At 46.9% G+C, this 13641-nt stretch overlaps 1 protein-coding gene across 1 annotated transcript in view; it reads left to right on the top strand.

The window, feature by feature from the left end:
• TNFSF14 (TNF superfamily member 14) overlaps positions 1-13233 on the top strand; it is a 66029-nt gene extending 52796 nt beyond the window's left edge. Inside the window, exon 5 of the transcript XR_014543043.1 lies at positions 13198-13233. The gene's annotated coding sequence lies outside the window, so the exon portion shown is untranslated. The remainder of the gene's footprint in view (positions 1-13197) is intronic.
• Positions 13234-13641: the final 408 nt, after the last annotated feature.

The raw sequence follows: 13641 nt of genomic DNA, 5'->3' as shown, positions 1-13641 counted from the left end.
TGCCAGACTTCCAGGGAGTTCTGTTATGTAGTCAGTGGTCTGTGTTTGCCAGAACTTGAGTCTGGACTAAGGATTCTGAGCCCCTGTGTTCTGATTTGATACATGATATCCAATCACAGAACATTTCAGGGTTTGGGCCTCTGCCATTGGCCCTTAAACTCTGAGTCATGATTCGCAGCTTGGAAGTTTAGACAGCCATTCAAGTTGGGAGTGGGAGTGGCCCAGGCTTGCAGAAATGTATATAAGCAGTTGCTTGGCCCTTGTTGTCTAGTTCTGTTAGTTCAATAAAGGTTCTTGCCTCGTGGGAACCCACCTTCACTTCAAGTTCCTCATCCAGAACCCTCCCTTTAAAATGTGTACAACCTGGAGCTCCTCTGCATACAGATTTCAATTGGAAAGGGTCAGTAAATGATAATGACGGGGGGAAGCTATCCAAAAGAACAAGAGGTTTGCAACCTACACCCATCACTCCCCCCCCCCAACCATTTTTCTCTTAACAGGAAAGCCACAAATTCTCCAGAGGGAAGCCAGAGCACAGCTAAGGTGAGTTTACATCCTGGGACCCGTTGCCAGGTTTCCACCATCTCTTAACGTAGGAAGCTGAGGAAAGTAGTGAGACTCTTTTCCGGCCAGACAGATAAGGAATTCACCACAGAGCAGGGGTGGGGAGATTGTGGCCCTTCACAGGTGCCCATTCCTCCTGACCATTGGCAATGCTGGCTGGGTCCGATGGGAGTTGCAGTTCAAAGAGCGGTATGGTCGTTCAGGTGCTGTCGCAGAACATTTGAAGAAAAAGGAGGTGTATTGTGGAGGGACAGAAATCCTCGGTGCATAGCAAGCTTCACCAACCGTTTTGGGCCAGTGGGCACACTTTGTTGGGATCTCCGCTATGACCGAGCTGGAAAAGCTGATCCTCCGGTTGAGTCCTTTGGAATTGCCTCCGATGATGATTAACGACCTGAGCCTCTGATAAGGCTCCAGGCACGTTCACTCATTAGGCAGAGTAGCCAGCATCAGGGAAGGACGAGAAATGTATGAGCTACATTGCTACGTTTTATTTCTAACTACGCAGACAGAAAAGAAATATACGTGCTCTCTCTGTGAAAGCAGAGAGCAACTGAAAACAAAGGAGCAGGAAACCAGTAAAACATCACATCCGTCTCCCGTCTTCCGTGAGACTTCCAACAGCCTGGAATCTCTGGAATGCAAAACAGAGTCTTGTGACTCCAAGCACTGCACAGTGGCACAAACAGAAACCAACACACTTCAGATTTTGAGAGAGCGTTGTGGGCACCTGTCACAAAATGGCTGTCCTGGCAGCATAGCATAACACAACATTGGAGAGAGTGCTCACATTGCTGCATCTCCTTCCCACACCTGGAGACAACTTCCGGGAAAGTTAACATGGGAAGCTCGCTGTGTCTTGCCAGTCCTGATGGCGGGGATACAGCTGTTAATGGCAGAAGTACCCTGTTTTCCCCAATGCCAACCCTAAACAAAAGCATTGGCTGCATTCGAAGATGTGTCTGTTATGAATATGCGTTTACCCCATAGCTGTCAACGTTTCCCTTTTTTAAAGGGAAATTCCCTTATTCCTAATAGGATTCCTTGCAAGAAAAGGAAAAAGTTGACAGCTATGGTTTACCCTCAGCCTACAAGAAATACTCACAGCAGAGGAATAAAGAAAGGTTGGTTTATTGCAAGAAATAAAGGTGGCAGAGCATAGCGATGCTGCTTTCAGTCAGTCAAGTTATAATCCAAGCAGGCAGCAAATTACACAGTATACACCCCTTGATCAAAAGAGTAAAAAGGATCCCTATTTTGCCCAAAAGAGACAGTTGAGCATGACAGTTTGCCACAGACCCACACTAAAAGACAATTGAGAGAGGGAGGGGAAGAATGCTATACCCAGGGCCTTCTTTCAGTCAGAACTCACCCGAATTCAGTTCCAGCACCTCTCAAGTGGACACCATTGCCATTAGAAGAGAACAAGGGAGGTGTTCATGGTGAGTTCAGGCACCAGTTTTTCTAGACAAAAATAGCACTGGTATACCTGTCCTGAAGCAAACAGTGACACAGCATCTTTGCAGGTATAGAGTGTCAAGGAAATAAACAACTATCTGACTTTTAGAAGACATCTGAAGGCAGCCCTGTTTAGGGAAGTTTTTAATGTCTGATGTTTTATTGTATTTTTAATATTTTGTTGGAAGCCTCCCAGGGTGGCTAGGGAAACCCAGTCAGATGGGTGGGCTATAAATAAATAAATAACAATTATTCTTATTCTTATTCGAGTGAAAAGAGATCCACTGTTGGAGCTTTGAGAGCTACAGGGTTTAATAGTTCAATAACTGTTATGAATCAATATTATGAATCCCCTTTGCCTTGGGGAAAGGGGAGAGGTTCTTTTTGAATGAATAAGTGGCATAGCACCTTTATTTCATTGTTTATTTTCTACAAGTTCTTATCTGTTTGCTATTTTATTTACCTTACCCAGTTTGCAGTTGAAACAATGTGACCCTAGTGAGACATGACTCAGGTTCCTATGTTCTGAGTTTACCTTTAGAGGAAGATTTTATTGTCTATGCAGACCCTGTACAGCAGGCATAGGCAAACTTGGCCCTCCAGATTTTTTGGGACTGCAACTCCCATCATCCCTAGCTAACAGGACCAGTGGTCAGGGATGATGGGAGCTGTAGTCCCAAAACATCTGGAGGGCCGAGTTTGACTATGCCTGCTCTACAGGGTGTGGTAATTAAAGTTTGCATATAACATTGGATTACTCTTCTGATCTTTAAGTACTGAGTTTTTAATTCGTGTCTTCCAGAATATATTTAAGATCAGGGCTAGCACCAGGGTCAAGAGAGTTCATTGAGGGGCTCTATTTTATTCCAAGTTATTCCAGCTTTACTTATCCCATGAACTACAGAAGTAAACCACAAAAAAAATCAGATTGGCAGTCACCTTGTAGTAGTATTTGCAGAAAATAACTTCTAAGCAATACCTGATCTCAGATGAATCTACCACAGGAAAGGTGCATTCTGATTTATATCCATCTCATGCAAAGTTTGCGGAGGTAATATCAGCTTGGCATATATTCCCTGGATGTGACAATAATTTATAGGGAGATCTGCAAGAAAGATGAAGCAGTGCCTAAAGTGCAATAAAAAAATAGTGACACTTTTTTTTTGGGGGGGGGGAAATGTTGACTATCCATCTGATGCAAGGTTTGCAGAGTTAGAAAGATATATACGCTTGATTTACAAATCAATGATTGAGCTTGTGTTTAGATGAACTGTGCTGCTTCCTGTATGCAAAACAAGAAGCTCAAGCCAAACAACTTCCTTCTTTGTTGGAATTACTGAAATATACTCAGAGTCGCAAAGTGATTTCATGCTCTTTATTCAGCTCATAGTGGTGAGGAGGAATGAATGAAAGTCCCCTCAAGGTATCTGCTTTATATACATTATTTACACAATGGGCTGCACATGTTTGGCTAATTCCGGAATTCTACTGTAAGCCAATCAGGTTGTGGATTCACTTTTATCTGGAGCATGATTGGGTGGTTCCTGCCAACCAATCATACTGCTGCATTGTTCTAGGACCAATCAGACTGCTGCATTCTGAATCCTATTGTTCTAGGACCAATCAGACTGCTGCCTTTTGGATCCTATTGTTCTAGGACCAATCAGACTGCTGCAGTTTGGATCCTATTCAACTCAGTACATAACAATTACGATTCAAAGTAAGACTGTAACTTCAATCTACCCACAAGCATAGATCAAACAACAGAGATAATATCTCCTACTATACTTTTCAAGTATGAGCTTTGCAGTTTGCTATACTGCACTTCAGATATTTCCAATGTTTCTTTGAATATGAAGCTTATATAGCCACAGAGCTTTAAAAAAAACAACTTGCTGCACAGCTTAATAATTTAAAGCACTAATGTCAGCATTAGCAAACAACTTGAATGCAACCCATGTCTCTGTCTGCACTTGCACTTTTATTGTCACCAAGAGCCTGAGCTCAACATGCAAATTGCACCTGGTTTCACCATAAAGTATTATAGTAATAAATAATCGTAATACTTAGCCTTTGAACTTTTAGGACATTCACAGTGTTTCGCACCCACTACCTTGCAGTCCTTGCATCAATCCTGCAAGGCAGCTCAGTATTATTATTTCCAATGTGAGATGAACTGAGAATAAGAAATAATAATTCAGTGATTAAGGCCACCTATTGAATTCCTGTTAGTGGTGAGATTTCTACCAGGAACTTCCTGATTTATAGTTCAGTCTTTTACCCCCTTTAGGCTATATTACTGTGCTATCACTGCAGCTCTTGCACAGCCATCCCAGTACTTGTGGATGCCAAGACAGCCTTCCTTTTCTTGCTAATTTTTCAAAGGACGCCTCAGCAGCACAGTTTGGGAATCACTGATATAGAGACTTTTTCTGTATCTTCTACCCTCCTAATCTTTGCTGGGAACTAACTTCCTTTTGGGGCTTCCTTTTTAGAGTCACGTTGTCTCTGAATCTCCTAAGATCTCACCACAACAGATCTCTGAAGATGCACAGAAAACAGAGAAGAGGCAGCAAGTGAGTAATCCTATTATAGTATGGAATGGATATGCAGTGGTACCTTGATTCTCAAACAACTTGGAACCCAAATACTGCAAACCCAGAAGTAAGTGTTCCGGTTTGCAAACTTTTTTTGGAAGCCGAACGTGCTCCGTTTTGTGTGTTACGCTTCCAGTTTGAGTGTTCCACTTCTGTTTTGAGTGTTACGCTGAGGTCTGCCTGTTTTTGCTATTTATTTTGCCTCCATCCATTCTTCTCTGACTGATCATGGACTTAGGGGGACTCAGAGTCCCATGGGGAGTTAGGCAGCAAAAGCTAAACCCCAATTTTGACATCAGGGCCATGGACAGGCCACCTCGTCTTTGAAGTTTTGTAGGTTTTGGTGAAGTTAGTAAAGGTAAAGGGACCCCTGACCATTAGGTCCAGTCGTGACCGACTCTGGGGTTGCGGCGCTCATCTTGCTTTATTGGCCGAGGGAGCCAGCGTACAGCTTCCAAGTCATGTGGCCAGCATGACTAAGCCGCTTCTGGCAAACCAGAGCAGCACATGAAACGCCATTTACCTTCCCGCTGGAGTGGTACCTATTTATCTACTTGCACTGGCATGCTTTCGAACTGCTAGGTTGGCAGGAGCAGGGACCGAGCAATGGGAGCTCACCCCGTCGCGGGGATTCGAACTGCTGACCTTCTGATCGACAAGTCCTAGACTCTGTGGTTTAACCCACAGCGCCACCCGTGTCCCTTTCTTTGGTGAAGTTAAGTGCATGCTAATCTGTCTCACTGTGAGTTTTCAAGGTGCTTTAAAGCAACTAAGGTGGAAAGGAGAGAATTATCAGTGAGAGTAGGCAGGTTGGTGAGCAGAGCAAATGGGGGCATAGCTGTCAACTTTTCCCTTTTCTTGTGAGGAATCCTATTCAGAATAAGGGAATTTCTCTTAAAAAAAGGGAAACGTTGACAGCTATGATTGGGGGCCGGGGGGCGGGGCAGAGCCTCCCTAGATGGAAATCAAAGATTCAGTTTTGTTTATATGAACCGTGCTGCTTCCTGTATGCAAGTCAAAACACTTCAGCTTATTACTCATGATCTAAAATGCTGAGTATGTAACAAGATTTCAGTCTACTCACAAACAGGACCAGCCCGCCCTGAGGTGGATTGAGGCAGTGGAATTCAGTGGGGTGAATTCCCCTACCCAGCGGTGGAGCGTGTCTTCATGTGACGCCGCTTTGTGAGGCTGCAATGATCCCAGCCTTGCAGAGCAGCTTGGGGCAGGTGGCGTGAGAAGGAAGCAAAGCGGGTTCTCCTTCATGGAGAGCACGTGTTGCGGTGGGGGCAACCATGACACCCCCTGTTGCTAGGTGGGTTAGTATGGAAGGCCACAAATTTGATAAGGCACCTCCAGTTGTTGCTGGGGAGAATTTAATGCTGCAAAATGGTTTGATTGATGGGGGTGCTATTTATTCCCTGTGCGGAGCGTTGAGCTTCCTCTTTTCACTGCACACATCGGATTACCCGCCCACCCTCCCTATATTTAGGGTTTGTTCGTGCTGACCTTGCTATGCCTGTCATGGGGTCGTCTGCTTTGGAGCAGGGGCCTGGTAGGAATTTTTACCATTTGGCTGATTGGCTGGTGCCATTTGGTTTTTGCCTAAAGGTAAAGGTAAAGGGTCCCCTGACCATTAGGTCCAGTCGTGGCCGACTCTGGGGTTGCGGCGCTCATCTTGCTTTATTGGCCGAGGGAGCTGACGTACAGCTTCTGGGTTATGTGGCCAGCATGACTAAGCTGCTTCTGGCGAACCAGAGCAGCGCACGGAAATGCCGTTTACCTTCCCGCCGGAGCGGTACCTACTTATCTACTTGCACTTTGACAAGCTGTGCTTTCGAACAGCTAGGTTGGCAGGAGCAGGGGCCGAGCAACGGGAGCTCACCCCGTTGCGGGGATTTGAACCGCCGACCTTCTGTCCCAGATTCTGTGGTTTAACCCACAGCACCACCCGCGTAGCAAATCATCACAACTTGTAAGGTTGCGTTTAGGCATTGGTTAATTTTGGTTGGTGGAGGGGATGTGGTTGGCTGTGCCTGCCCCTCCAATGCTGCTGCTGCTGCTGCAAGGGTATTCTGGTAAAGGAATCCAGGGGCTCGCCATGCTCTTGTCCGAACCCCTGGCAAGGGGCTAGGGCTACGCAAGAGCCCCTGGGAGCATTTGGGGAGCGGTGAGAGCCTGACGCCCAGCTCAATTCTCTCCCCAAAAATGTTTACCCTTACTGACTTCCGCGGGCTTGCGGTTGTCAGTTCTGTTCCTACCTCTATGTGGGAACAGATAGTCGCTAACCAGTGCCTAAGCAACCACTCACATTCTGTAATTCAATAAAGTTGTGGCCAGAATTATGCCAAAAACCAAAACAAAAATGTTGTGTGAACTGTGTCTTTATTTGGGGGTGTCCTGGGGGGTCTCGACACGCAACAGCCACAATCCCAGCCTTTCCCTCTCAGCAAGGCTGGGAGATCAAAGGATTCACACCTGTTGCATCCTCCTGACTGGTACCTTGCCAGTGGCCCCCAGAAAAATGTGCCCTGGGTCATAGACCTGGCAGTCCCACCCCCCACGCTACTCCCCTAACCCCCCACCCAGCCCCTGCTGGAGAAGTGAGGAGAATCAGTAATGGCTGCAGATTCCGGTGAGGTCTCCTGGAAATTTTGCAATACAGTGGTACCCCGGGTTAAGTACTTAATCCGTTCCGGAGGTCCATTCTTAACCTGAAACTGTTCTTAACCTGAAGCACCACTTTAGCTAATGGGGCCTCCTGCTGCCACTGCGCCGCCGGAGCACAATTTCTGTTCTCATCCTGAAGCAAAGTTCTTAACCCGAGGTATTATTTCTGGGTTAGCGGAGTCTGTAACCTGAAACGTCTGTAACCCGAGGTACCACTGTATCTCGCTGAAGCTGCCGCCACCCAGTAAACAAGTCTTTGGCTGAGTGGGGCAGCGGGGGCACCTTTCCGTTGCTACAAATGGTATGGGTAAGCGGGGGGGGGGTATAATCACCTTACCTACCCAACAATGCTGGAAGCCCGGGGTAAAAACAGTGGCGTTTTGGGTTTTCTGGCAAGGATGTTTTTCTTCAATGTCAGGGAATTCAAAGCAGCCACTGAAAGGAATATTGCATTATGGAAGATGCAGTTTGTCTTTCCTGTGATGGCGAATAACAAACAATCGATAGACCTCATGAATTAGGATGCAAGGCTTTCAGGCAAGAGGAATCAAAGAGGCAGTGAGGGGGGATTGGGAAAATCCCGCCAGTTTCCCAGGGCTGAGCATCCAGCAGAAGTAGCTTTTGAAGTAGCAGAAAGAGGGCAAAAAGAGTAACAAGAAGGCAGCCAAGCCTTTCCTCAGACCACAGCAAAGTAAGTAAGTAAGTAAGTAAGTAAATAAGAAACTTCTCACAAACTAATATCTAACTATCTTTAAAAAAATGTTCTCTCTGTTCCCTGATCTATGTGGGTTGTAGCCAAACAATTAATTTCTTGGCATCGATTTGACTCAGAGGGCCCAACAAAACAATATGCAAGAGGCAGGTGCCAATTTTCCTGACTCTTTAACGCATAGCTGTCAACCGTCCCTTATTTGGCAGGAACTCCCTTATCCCAGCTCCGTGTCCCGCTGCTGTCCCTTATTGATGACGTCCCTTAAATTTCCTGGGTTTCATCCTCGCCCAGCTCAGGAGGGAAGCAGCGGCTCGGGGTCCTCCGCCGCGAGAGAGTGAGAGAGAGCGCATGCACGAGCTGCGCATCTCTGTCTCTTCCTTTTCCCCTTCAGGGGCGCGTCGTGAGGAGACAGGTGGCGGCGGGCGGGCAGGCAGCCCCTCTCTTGCGAGACTTCTGCTGCGCTGCCAGGGGAAGCCGGAGGCGGCAGCGCCGGAGGCTGAGGAGGCGGCCTGAGGGAGGAGGAAGAGGAGGGGATGGGGAGGGACGCAGAAGGGCGGTGCTTCAGCGGCCATCGCGGTGCCGCAACCGCCTCATGCCGGGCTCGCGGGCGGCGTGGGCGAGAATCTCTCTCCCTCTCTCTCGGGCGGGGAAGGGCCGATGGAACTCCTCGCACCAGGACGATGGCAGCCCCGATGTGCTGCTTAGTATACCCTCCAACCAGTGCAGCTTCTGTATAAGCTAAGCCAAAATCCCTTATTTTGGCTGCTGATCCCTTATTTTCAAGGCTGCTGGTCCCTTATTCTCAAATCTGTAAGTTGACAGCTGTGCTTTAACGTATCTAGGCTCATCCACACTTATCTATATGGTGTAACATAGTGGAAGGCCAAGTTCTTATGAGCCAGTATAAGGGGGCACAAAGGCTTGCAGGCTTCCAGAGCAGGCTGGATCAAAAGGATCTTATGGAGCATGAAGGTCAGGTTTGGAGGACTGCTTGGAGAGACTGTGTTAAGCATCTGTGTTTGGGACTTCAGTCAGCATAGCTCACCCCGCCCCCTCCTTTGTGTGTGTGAAGCGAATAAGGGCACCTATTTCTCATTGCCTGTTCAGGTTTCTTCCCCCTAATGTGTGAGGTAGGGCATTTAGTCTTCTGCTCATTATGCCCTGGTATTCTGATGTCTTATGCTGTTTAGATGGATGAATGGCAAATTGGCATTTTATGGGATTTCACAATATATTTCTCATAGAGCCTGAGAACAAAGACTCAAAGGCAACTGCCTTCAAAATGGCGATTTGCAATTCATTGCTTTAATCACCTAATCTAAGGTTAAACACTCACGTCAGAGCTACCAGAGAATAACAATAGATAATTATCAACTCAGCTAGAGCTCAGAGGGCTCTTCTTGGTTTTCTAAAGCTTCAGTAGAATCTTCCAGTTAAACCCTCTCAGCAGTACACATTTAGGGATTTTCTATTTCAGTGTCAATTAAACAATTATACTGTACCGTGGTACCTCTGGTTGCAAACGGGATCCGTTCCCGAGGCCCGTTCACAACATGAAAAGCCCGCAACTTGAAGCACCGTATCTGCACCGGTGTGCAGTGCGATTTGGTGCTTTTGCGCATGCGCGAAACATGATCTAGCGCTACTGCACATGCACGAGTGGCGAAACCCGGAAGTAACCCTTTCCAGTACTTCTGGGTCACCATGGGACGTAACCTGAAAAAATGTAACATGAAGCAAACGTAACATGAGGTATTCCTGTACAGTGGTACCTCGGGTTAAGTACTTAATTCGTTCCGGAGGTCTGTTCTTAACCTGAAACTGTTCTTAACCTGAGGCACCACTTTAGCTAATGGGGCCTCCCGCTGCCGCCACGCCACCGGAGCATGATTTCTGTTCTCATCCTGAAGCAAAGTTCTTAACCTGAGGTACTATTTCTGAGTTAGCGGAGTCTGTAACCTGAAGCATCTTTAACCTGAAGCGTCTGTAACCCGAGGTACCACTGTACTTAACAATGGCAGCACTCACTGTCAAGCATCGTTCCATACTTTTGTCCAAATCAAAACTATCTCTCCCAAAGTGTTTGCCTTCTAGGAGTAAAACATGGCAGAATTAATACTGCTAGTTGCATACCCAGGACTGCCTGAATTGTCTTCGTGGTGCCTTTCTTTCTGCTCCCCAACTGCATGCAGGTAGAGGACTTTCTTTACAGAGACTGCAAAATGGGCTTAGCCGACGGTGTTGAAATCTACAGAAGGCATCAATGGAGGGAAAATGAATCCTGGAGACCCCATCTAATGAGTTTCATGTAGATGAAAGGTTGCTGGGGAAAATATTTCAGAATGTGGATGACATGTGGGGAGGCAATGGACATTATTAAAAAAATGTTACTTTTTTTAAAAAAGACAAGCAAGGCTGCCGTTTCTTCCCTAATGCTTTCGGTGCAGTGAGTAGTGGTTGGTAATTTCCAACGGACCCCCTTTCCTCCCTCTTGTGTCTCTGCACGTGTCTTCATATCTAGTGAATGAATGAATGAATGAATGAATTTACTTTATTACAGTCACAGACCAGCATAAGCAAAGCATCTAAATAAATAGCATAACAGTATGAGTCTAAGTGAATAATTACTAAATAAATGGGAGCAAGAACCAAACGTAGCTTAAAGCATATACATAGAATACTTAATTAAGCATAAATAAAGGATGGATAAAAACTGATAAGAAAATTTTAAAAGACCAATTAAAACAGCTATATGGGGTGCGGATCTAACAATATCGGCCTTCAATTTAGGACTGCATTGTAGCATAGACCATCCTTCAACAAATATCAATCATGGCAACGACTAAATATGTGACTTCTGGCTTTCGTCCTATAGTAACAGGGAGATGTTGTGTTGTTCTGAACGCCCAGGAAACTTACCGTATTTTTTGCTCTATAAGACGCACTTTTCCCCTCCTAAAAAGTATGGGGAAATGTGTGTGTGTCTTATGGAGCAAATGCAGGCTGCGCGGCTATCCCAGAAGCCAGAACAGCAAGAGGCTATCCCATAAGCCAGATCCCTCTTGCTGTTCTAGCTTCTGGCTTAGCCACGCGAAGCCTCCTCAGGACAGCGTGGAGCCTTCATCCCGCTGCCTTGCGGAGGCTTCGCACGGCTATCCCTGGCTTTTGCGGGAGGTGGGGGAAGGGACAGAGCACACACCTCTGTCCCTTCCCCACCCTCCCAGAAAAGCCCCCAAGAGCTGCACTCCCTTTAAAGAGCGCACGGCTCTTGGCTGGCTTTTGTGGGTAGCGGCCCATAAGTCCCTTCTCCCTCCTCGGGGAAAAGCCCCCAAGAGCCGCAAACACGCTCCGCACGCTCTTTAAAGGGAGCGCGGCTCTTGACTGGCTTTTGTGAGAGGTGGGGGAAGGGACAGAGGGCAGCTTAGCTGTGCGCAGCCTCTTCCGGGCAGGGGGAGCCTTCATCCCACTGCCCGGGAGAGGCTTCGGATGGCTATCCCAGAAGCCAGAACAGCAAGAGGCTATCCCAGAAGCCAGATCCCTCTTGCTGTTCTGGCTTCTGGGATTCAGAATATTTTTATTCTTGTTTTCCTCCTCCAAAAACTAGGGGCGTCTTATGGTCTGGTGCGTCTTATGGAGCGAAAAATACGATATATAAGTTGGGTTGGATAAACCTAGTTCGAATGTCTATATAATACTGGCAATGAAGAAGGGCATGCTCCGTTGTTTCCTGGTGCCCAAAGCCACAAGGGCATTTCCTCTCCTCGTAAGGTATCTTCCTATATCGGCTTCCTGAATGGCTGAAGAGAGGGCCTGACAACGGGCCAAAGTGGAAGCCCTTCATTGTTTTGGTATTTTGAGGTTAGCTGTGTATGGCATTTGGGAAGTCAGGTATCTTCTAGTTTCGCTAATTAAAATTTTTTGGGACCTGGCTAGGTCTGCAGGTTGCTCTGTATCTACCGCATGCTGTTTAATGTTGTTGTTTTTTGCTTGTTTGTGCCCGACGCTAAGTAAGATCTGTGGACTGAATCCTAGAGTTGTTATTATATTTACCACTGCTCGTTTCCATGTCAACTGAAATTCGTCTTCAGTTGTCAGGGAAGCAAGGCTGCTCGGAAGGAAGGCTAGTCTCAGCCGGTAATTAAGAGTGGTGAGCCACACTCTGGCTTTGATTCTTATGAATCAAGTTTTGAGGTGTCTCTGCCCCTCCTCTGTTTTTTCTGTTCCAGAACTGCCTTTGCTAACGCCACTTTCATTGTCATCTATCACAGCTGTAATGACAGAACAGTTGCTCTCTCGGGACTACGTGTTCCGATAAGATTGATGACTGATCATTTATTTTGATGCAAAGCAGCTGTGGGTGATTTCAGGCGGTGCAGAGAAACAGTGGAAGGAGAAGGGAAGGAAGGGGATTGTTGTTTAGTTGTTTAGTCGTGTCCGACTCTTCGTGACCCCATGGACCAGAGCACGCCAGGCATTTCTGTCCTCCACTGCCTCCCGCAGTTTGGTCAAACTCATGCTGGTAGCTTCAAGAACACCATCCAACCATCTCGTCCTCTCTCGTCCCCTTCTCCTTGTGCCCTCCATCTTTCCCAACATCAGGGTCTTTTCCAGGGAGTCTTCTCTTCTCATGAGGTGGCCAAAGTATTGGAGCCTCAGCTTCAGGATCTGTCCTTCCAGTGAGCACTCAGGGCTGATTTCCTTAAGAATGGATAGGTTTGTTCTTCTTGCAGTCCATGGGACTCTCAAGAGTCTCCTCCAGCACCATAATTCAAAAAGGAAGGGGATATCGACAGCTATTTCCCTGCTTAGAGTTGCCCGCTCAAGCTGTTTTTCTCTCTTATGGGAAAGAGATACAGAGGTCCCGAACCAATTTCCCTCATCAGTGGGAAGGCAAAATGGTGGGAGATTTTGAGCAGAGAAACACAGGCAGAAAAGAGCTCCCCCAATCTGAAACCACCTATGTTTCTGCTTGCCATTTTAAGCATAAAAAATGGAAAAACTATTGCATGCCAAGGCACCAGAGCCACAAACTGTCAAGCAGAACAATGAAACACACTGACTCAAAGTATTTTGGTTTATGGGTTCAAATAGGCCACAACTGTATTGGTTACAGATGTGAGCGGTTTGGCTTAGGCGTTGGGGTGAAGCCAGGCTATACAGTGGTACCTCAGGTTAAGTACTTAATTCATTCTGGAGGTCCGTACTTAACCTGAAACTGTTCTTAACCTGAAGCACCACTTTAGCTAATGGGGCCTCCTACTGCTGCTGCGCCGCCAGAGCACGATTTCTGTTCTCATCCTCAAGCAAAGTTATTAACCTGAAGCACTATTTCTGGGTTAGCGGAGTCTGTAACCTGAAGCGTATGTAACATGAAGCGCATGTAACCCGAGGTACCACTGTATCTTGACTCCTGCTTGTCTTCAGGGAGTCCACGTAAGGGTAAACCACCAATAGGGGTTGCCCTATGACATACATCAAATAGGGGCACCCCAAGAGGTCCCCGTAGGGGCTGTGACATGGCCGTAGCCCACGTCCAGGCTTCAGACAGGAGTCACACCCCGGAAACCTTTAACACAGTGATGGCCAAACTTGGCCCTCCAGCTGTTTTGCGACTAAAACTCCCATCATCCCTAGGTAACA

The sequence above is a fragment of the Podarcis filfolensis genome (assembly GCF_964270895.1).
Source record: "Podarcis filfolensis genome assembly, chromosome: 17".
NCBI lineage: Eukaryota > Metazoa > Chordata > Lepidosauria > Squamata > Lacertidae > Podarcis > Podarcis filfolensis.
The sequence above is the reverse complement of the archived record's forward strand: the minus strand, read 5'-3'. Positions and strand labels throughout refer to the sequence as shown.